General features: G+C 38.0%; 1 long non-coding RNA gene across 2 annotated transcripts in view; it reads right to left on the bottom strand.

The window, feature by feature from the left end:
* Positions 1–227: 227 nt before the first annotated feature.
* LOC128125524 (uncharacterized) overlaps positions 228–8,302 on the bottom strand; it is a 56,415-nt gene continuing 48,340 nt past the window's right edge. For both annotated transcript variants that reach the window (XR_008223181.1, XR_008223180.1), the window contains one exon: positions 228–2,876. This is a non-coding gene — a long non-coding RNA (uncharacterized LOC128125524). The remainder of the gene's footprint in view (positions 2,877–8,302) is intronic.

Genomic DNA, 8,302 nt, shown 5'->3' with positions numbered 1-8,302 from the left:
TACTGACCCTCCATGCTGGGAACTCTGAGGAGAAATTAATACTTGCAAGTTAGTTACTAGAAAAGTTGAAGTTTTAAATATTTAGGGAAAAAGTTGCTTTTATTCTTTAGTTTATCAGCTTATAAAGAATTAGGTTTCATTGTGACAATTTTCAAATAAAATTTGTTTTTATTGTTTCTAGAAAAATAGTTTAATAATACCTTAAAATGTCTTATTTTGTCAAAATATTGACAATTTTCCAAGCTGGCAATGCTCCCAGAAGTGTTCACTATACTGCCTCTTACTGGGTGTGGATTAAAGATATCTCAGACCCAAAACTAACATTTTTAATGCAAATTTATCCATGCTACTCCAGGAGTCTAAGCTTAGAAATGAATCTAAAACAACAATAAGAGTTTCATTTTAATAGAGAATAATAAAACAATCTAATATAAAATGTTAGATTAAGCTGATGCAATATAATTGTTTGAAATCATATTTTTAAAATTCATGTATTTGTTACATAATTGCATATAAAACAGTGTCAACAGAATCCAGATTTTAAGTTATAAGCCATATGTTCCCATTTTATAATATTTTATTCTTTTAGTAAACAGAAATACTCAATTTAATTAATTATGAATACAACATTAAAAAAGAAAAGAAAGGAAATCAAGATCCAGACAGCTGTCTCACACCACTCCCTGTGCATGGTCAACACAGCCCTTCACTCCACCTCATTTCCTCTTGAGCCATCTGTGTACGTGGGCCTCCCTGTCTATGTACTATGTACGCATTGGTTTCCTTGAGGACAGCTTTTCTTTGTCCTTATACCCACTCCTATACAGTTTACACACAATACATAAGATGCAACTGTCTCTTAATAGCTATGCCAGCTCACCAAAAGCTAGTAGCTAACATGAGCTGAGTGCCTGCTGATGTTTCATGTATTGAGAAGTGACTAGTGTTTATTGGATGCCCGGAACTATTCTAAGTATTTTCTATTAGTTAGCTCATTTACTCTACGTAAGTAAACTGACAGGGAAGGTGCTGTTATCCTCTCTTTCCAGATAAACACAAAACCTGCATCCTAACTCCAGCCAAGAGGCTGCAGGTTGTGTACACTTACCCACTGCTCCACGTTGACTTGCCACAGCCATGTCCCCACATCTGTCACTTTTGGGGGCTTCAGCTTTACATACATGCACTTGTAGGAAAATAATGATTTACCACATTTTATCTACAGGAGAAAAACATGTCACCTACCAGTTGAGAGTGAGAAATCCTTTTTTTCCTTAAGTATACCTAGTATGAAACCATAGATAGTTTTAATATGTGATAAGAGAAATAAGAATCCTTGGTTGTTGTCATTTTTATTGCCCAGTTGAAAGAGGGGGGGAGACAGAGACCGAATTTGTTTTCACAGAAACTCTCTTCTAAACAAAAGGTAAAGATTACCTCAATCTGATTTTTTTTAAAAATCCCAAGAACATTAAGTTGTCAGATGGTTTTTCAAGCATCCCTGCCCCTCAGAGCATTGGACATATATCATCTTGGAGACCAGAGAAACAGAGATCCTGGAGGCTCCAAAGATGTCTCTCTGGGTTAAGGTGCAGACCAACATTACCCACGTGGAGTCTCTTCCCAGGAATCCCCAATGAGTTCATTTATTTAGTAGTATCTACTGAGTCCCTACCATCTTTATGTTTCTTGTACTGCTCCTGGGCATAGAGATACAGAAGTAAAAAAAAAAGAAGAAAGAAAATGTCCTTGACTTGATGACGGTTATAGTCTAGTGAGAGAGAATAGATGATAAAACTAAGCGAACAATATAATAATAAGTAACATGTGCTATGTGAAAAATACAGCTGGGTAATAAAATGAAGAGTAATGGAAGTAGGAAGTGGGAAGTGTGCAAATTTAACTAGAGTTGAGAAGGATCTGTCTAGGAATATGACCTTTGAACAGAGACGTAAAATATGTGTATATATATATATATATGTGTGTGTGTGTGTGTGTGTGTGTGTGTGTGTATACATATATATATATATATGTATGTATGTATGTATATGATCCCCAAGAAAAGCATCCTGAGAAAGAAGACAACTTGTGTAGCGGTTTGAGGCAGGGACTGGTTGCTGTTTAATGAGTCCCAGGAAGTGGAAAGGGGGATGGAGGGGTGCAGGCAATCGGGAGAGATGAAAAAGAAGGCTGCAGCAGAGCCTGCAGGATGTTCGGGGCTCTAACTATGCCAGGATTGCAATGTAAGTCTCGTGGAAACTCCTGGGTCTTTTAAGTAGAGCAATGACTAGCCTTTGTGTTAGAACTCCACACTTGACCATGGCACAAAGAACAGAGTTGGAAGTGAGGTGACAGCCAGGAGGCTAGGGATGTTGCTGAACAGATAGAGTCCTTGCTTAGCATCCACAAAGCCCTAGTTCAGTCCCCAGACATGATGGCACACCCCTGTGATAATAGCACTTAGGAAATGGAGGCAGGAGGATCAGAAGTTCAAGGTCATCCTCAATTGCATATGGAACTCAAGGCTAGTCCAGGCTATATGAAACTCTAACAAACAAACAAACAAACAAACAAACAAAAAGGTCAGTAAGCTGGCTTAGCTGATAAAGGCACTTGCTTCCAAGCCTGATGATCTCAGTTCAATCCTCAGAATCCACATGTGCTCTCTTCTCATCATTGCTTCTAGGTTCCAGGTGATAAAACTGAGGCTTTAAGAGTTAACCAACTGACTGCCGACTGAAGAGATGGCTCAGGGCGGCTCTTCCAGAAGACCATGGTTCTGTTCCCAGCACCTGTACCAGGCAGCCTATAGCCTATAGTCATTTCAGCTCCAATGAATCCAAACGCCCTCTTCTGGCCTCTGAGAGTGCCTGCAACTGTGCACAATGACACACGTTTACACATAATTAAAAACAAAAATGTTCTCATCCCCTATCCCCTACCCTCCATTGCCCACCCCTCATCCCCAGTTTACTCATGGAGATCTCTTCTATTTCCCCTTCCCAGGGCAGTCCATGCATCCCTCTTTGGGTCTTCCCTGTTAGTTAGCTTCTCTGGAGTTGTGGGTTGTTATGGTGATATTTTATTTGTATTAAAATGTTATTTGTATGTTAATAAATAAAGTTGCCTGGGGGTCAGAGCTATTAGCAAGCCATAGGGAAGCAGGGCAGTGGTGGCGCACTCTTGTGATCCCAGCACTTGGTAGGCAGATCTGGGTGAGTCTCTGTGTGTTCAGGGATACAGCCATTATTGGATACACATGCCTTTAATCAATACCAATCATGGAAAACCTGGAGGCCTATACAGACAGGCCATGAGCAGGCTGTCATGTGGTTGGGTTTACAACCAATGAGAAGGCAGAACAGGAACTTTATATAAAGACTTTAACACAGGGGTAGCTCTGGTTCAGAGAGGTAGGACCACCGCAGGAGGAAGGGTAAGGTTTTAGCTCTTAGCTCTGACCTCTTGGCTTTCTTCTTTGCATTGGTTCTGTGTTTCTTATTTAAGAAGGTTGGTTACATCTACATTTGGCGCCTGAACAGGGACAAGAATCCATTAAAAACCGCTTGGCTTGGCTTGGCTTGGCTTGGCGGCAGGTCCGGTTTCCGGCCTGGGCGGCCCGGCTGCCTAGCTCGGGCCCAGGCCTGACTGATCCGCAGCTGGAGCTACTTGCAACTGCTACAAACAACTCAGGCCTGCCCTGCCGAATAGGGCCCCTGCCTGTAAAGCCAAGGCTTGACTCAGCTCAAGCAGCTACGCTTTCTCTCTCTCTGGATTCACACCTCGAACACCAGGTGGCTGTTTTGAAATTCCCTGGAAGTCTACTGTTCTACCCAGACTTGGTAAGTCAATTAACATATCTATTTAAAAGAGAATTTTTTTTCTACATTTAAAAAAAAAAGGGCTTTATGTGTACATTGGAAGAAAATTGGGCTTTGTTTGAAATTTTAGGCACTCTGACAATGGAACAACTATATGAAAAGATTAATATTGATCGAATTATTCAGTTTATTACTTTTCTTATCCTCATTTTACTATTTAAAAAGATAGTCAACTTAAGTGCTAGGATAACAGTCTTAGAAAAATCTGTTAAACCAGTAAAGATGAATTATAGAGAAATTCAAATTCAGACAGAAGAAATAAATAGTGAAGTTGTTTCAAAATTGGATCGCAAGGTTACAGAAAGAAAGCCAGTTCTCACACAATCACCCTTAATTTATCCGGTAGCCGTACAGCAGCTACCTGATGAAGAGAATGAACAAAATACTTGGGCTCCAGTTAAAATGTTAGACTTACGAAGATTTAAGGAGGCAATAGCATCTTATGGCATGCACTCCCCATATGTAAAGCAAACGTTAAACACCTGGTCAACTTGTAATAGGATTATACCAAAGGACTGGTGGGAATTGGCACAGGCTGTTCTTGAACCCGGACAAAATCTCCAGTGGAAAATGTGGTTCAATAATGAGGCTAAAAATATAGAAAAACAATGGAGGGATAGTGGAATACAAGTCTGCCAGGATCAGCTTATTGGAGAAGGCCAATATGCTTCAGTAGAAACACAATGTTTATATGATGTCCAAACCCTAGTTCTATGTCGAATGGCAGCTTTGAATGCATGGGACAGAGTTGAAGAACCAGGAAAAAAAACTGAGTCATTTACAAAGGTTATACAGGGCCCAAAAGAATCTTTCACAGATTTCTTACAAAGATTGACTTCAGCAGTACAGAAAATGGTCCAGAATTTAGAGGCTAGTCAGATAATAATTGAATCTTTGGCCTTTGAGAATGCAAATGCAGCATGCAAAAGAATAATCAGGCCGTTAAAGGCAAGATCTGCACCTTTGGAAGATTGGATTAGAGATACAGTTAATGTTGAGGCTTATGACCATGATGATATGTGGGTAGGAAAAGCAATTTCAAAAGGTTTGAGAAATGTTAGATGTTTTGGATGTGGAAAGCAAGGACATTTGAAAAGGGATTGTAAACAGGTCACTCCTAGAAATAATGTTTCTTCAAGGAACACTGGCAACAGAATGCCCCTTCCTTCTGGAGTATGCAGAAGGTGTGGTAAGGGAAAACACTGGACCAACGAATGTAGATCAACAAGGGACAGACAGGGTAATCCTCTGCCTCGAGCTTCGGGAAACTCCCAGAGGGGCCTCAGGCAGGCCCCCACAGTAAATACAGTTCAAACTTTTCCTGCAGTTGTAGAGGAAACCCCTACTCAAAGCAACTAAATAACCAAATGTCTATTGGAATAAATCATGCTAGTCGAGATGATGAAACAGAGAAAATAGGAAATTCAGGAAAAAACATAAAGAAAATTTTTGGCAAACTTCTATTAATGAACAAAGACCAAAACTAACAATAAAGATAAATGGTGTTTTGTTGTCTGGTCTGGTAGACACAGGTGCTGACATTACCATAATTGCACCAGAATTTTGGCATCCAACTTGGCCTCTTCAGGAGGTAAACGTTCAACTGTTAGGAATTGGGACATTATCTCGAGTGAAACAAAGTGCAAGATGGTTTGAATGTATAGGTCCAGAAGGACAGAAAGGAAAATTAAAACCATATATGGCTAACATAGCTATGAACCTGTGGGGTCGAGACTTGTTATAACAATGGAATACTCAGATTAATAACCCTCCAATCTCAGAAACAAATCATAAATTAGTACATGTTTCTGAGAGAAATATTAAAAGATATTATTCTAATGAGTGCTCACCAGCCATCCATGTCATACAAGAACAGGGCACAACAACTGATAATTTTCCAAAAACACCAACAGCTCTACCTTTAAAATGGTCAACAGATAAGCCTGTATGGGTTCAGCAATGGCCTTTAACAACAGAGAAACTCCAGGCTTTACAAGAGCTGGTGGAAGAACAGTTAAATGCTCATCATATTGAAGAATCAACCAGCCCTTGGAATTCTCCTGTATTTGTTATTAAAAAGAAATCTGGTAAATGGAGAATGGTAACAGACCTTAGAGCAATTAACAAAGTAATTCAGCCAATGGGCTCTTTACAATCTGGAATTCCTTTGCCTACTCTGTTACCAAAAGGATGGCCTCTCATAGTTATTGATTTAAAAGACTGTTTCTTTTCAATACCCTTACAAGAAAAAGACAGAGAAAGATTTGCTTTCACAGTGCCTACTTAGAATAATTCTCAACCGGTTATAAGATTTCAATGGAGGGTTCTCCCACAGGGAATGTTGAATAGCCCAACTTTGTGCCAATATTTTGTAAAACAGCCATTAGAAGTGGTACGTAAAAAATTTCCTAAATCTATAATTTATCATTATATGGATGATATTTTATTAGCTGACTCAAATGCAGATACTTTAGAAAGAATGTTTGAAGAAGTAAAGAAAATTTTGCCTTGCTGGGGATTACAAATTGCTCCAGAAAAGATACAAAGAGGAGATTCTATTAATTATTTAGGATATAAAATAGAACTTCAAAAAATTAGACCTCAAAAGGTGCAAATTAGGAGAGATCGACTACAGACTCTTAATGACTTTCAAAGATTATTTGGAGACATTTCTCATCTAAAAACTATTGTTGGGGTAAAAAATGATGAACTGAATAATTTGTTTAAAACCTTAGAAGGTAATAAGGACTTGAATAGTCCAAGAGAATTATCACCTGAAGCTGAGAAAGAATTGGCCTTGGTAGAAAACAAAGTACATGAAGGGCATGTAGATCGTATTGATCCAAAGCTGGATTGCATTTTGGTTATTTTACCTTCTAGGCATTCCCCAACAGGAATATTAATGCAAAGGGAAGATATTATATTGGAATGGATATATTTACCAAATAAACCAAATAAAAAATTAAAAACTTATGTGGAAAAAAATCTCTGACTTGATTTGGAAAGGAAAATTGAGACTTCATCAATTAGCAGGAATAGACCCAGCAGAAATTGTCGTACCTTTAACTAAGGAAGACATTGAAAAATTATGGATAGAAAATGAAGCTTGGCAAAAAGCTTGTAGTAATTTTTTGGGAGAAATTAACAGCAAATATCCCAAAAGCAATAGAATTGATCTTATAAAGAGAGCTGATTGGATCTTGCCTCGAATTGTGAGGAAAAAACCCATATCTGGAGTTCATACATTTTATACAGATGCCAACAAACAAGGAAAGGCAGGTTACAAATCAGAAAATTTAAGTAAAGTGGTTCAAAGTCCTTATAATTCAGTTCAAAAATCAGAATTGTATGCTATTCTGTTGGTATTAATGGATTTTTCAGAACCTCTCAATATAGTAACTGACTCTCAGTATGCTGAAAGAGTAGTATTACATATTGAGACTGCAGAATTTATCCACGATGCTTCAGAATTAACTTCATTATTTATTCAATTACAAGATACAATCAGAAAAAGGAGTCATCCTTTATATATAACTCACATCCAATCCCATACTGGTCTGCCAGGCCCTCTAGCACAAGGCAATGATGAGATTGATAAGTTATTGATAGGAAATGTGCTGGAGGCCTCAGAATTTCATAAAAAACATCATGTCAATAGTAAAGGTTTAAAAAAGGATTTTTCCATAACCTGGCAACAAGCCAAAAAAATAGTAAAGAAATGTCCTACTTGTTCCTTCTACAATCAAACACCATTACCAGCAGGATGTAACCCAAAGGGTACTCAAAGGAATGAAATCTGGCAGGTGGACATGTTTCACTTTGCAGAATTTGGAAAATTGAAATATGTACATCACACTATCGATACTTATTCAGGATTTCAATGGGCAACTGCTTTGAGTTCTGAAAAAGCTGATTCTGTAATCACTCATTTGCTAGAAGTTATGGCCATTATGGGTATACCTGCACAAATCAAAACTGATAATGCTCCATCATATGTCTCTGTTAAAATGAAACAGTTTTTTGCTTATTATAATATAAACCATGTTACAGGTATACCACATAATCCTACAGGTCAAGCAGTTATAGAAAGATCAAACAGAACTCTAAAGGATATGCTAAATAAACAAAAAGGAGTAACAAAAAACCCCAGAAATAGACTACATAATGCTCTATTAACTTTGAATTTTCTCAATGCCAATGAGAAAGGAACAACAGCTGCAGAGAGACATTGGATAATAGAAAAAACTACAGAATTAAATCAACCTATATACTTTAAGGATGTGCTGACCTCAGAATGGAAACCAGGATATGTGTTACATTGGGGACGAGGTTTTGCTTTTATTTCTACAGGAGAAGATAAGCTGTGGGTACCATTAAAATTGATAAAGGTTCGATTTGAACAAGAGAGACCTCTTAATTAG

The sequence above is a fragment of the Peromyscus californicus genome, unplaced genomic scaffold, assembly GCF_007827085.1.
Source record: "Peromyscus californicus insignis strain IS unplaced genomic scaffold, ASM782708v3 Scaffold_4__1_contigs__length_199733344, whole genome shotgun sequence".
NCBI classification, from domain to species: domain Eukaryota; kingdom Metazoa; phylum Chordata; class Mammalia; order Rodentia; family Cricetidae; genus Peromyscus; species Peromyscus californicus.
The sequence above is the reverse complement of the archived record's forward strand: the minus strand, read 5'-3'. Positions and strand labels throughout refer to the sequence as shown.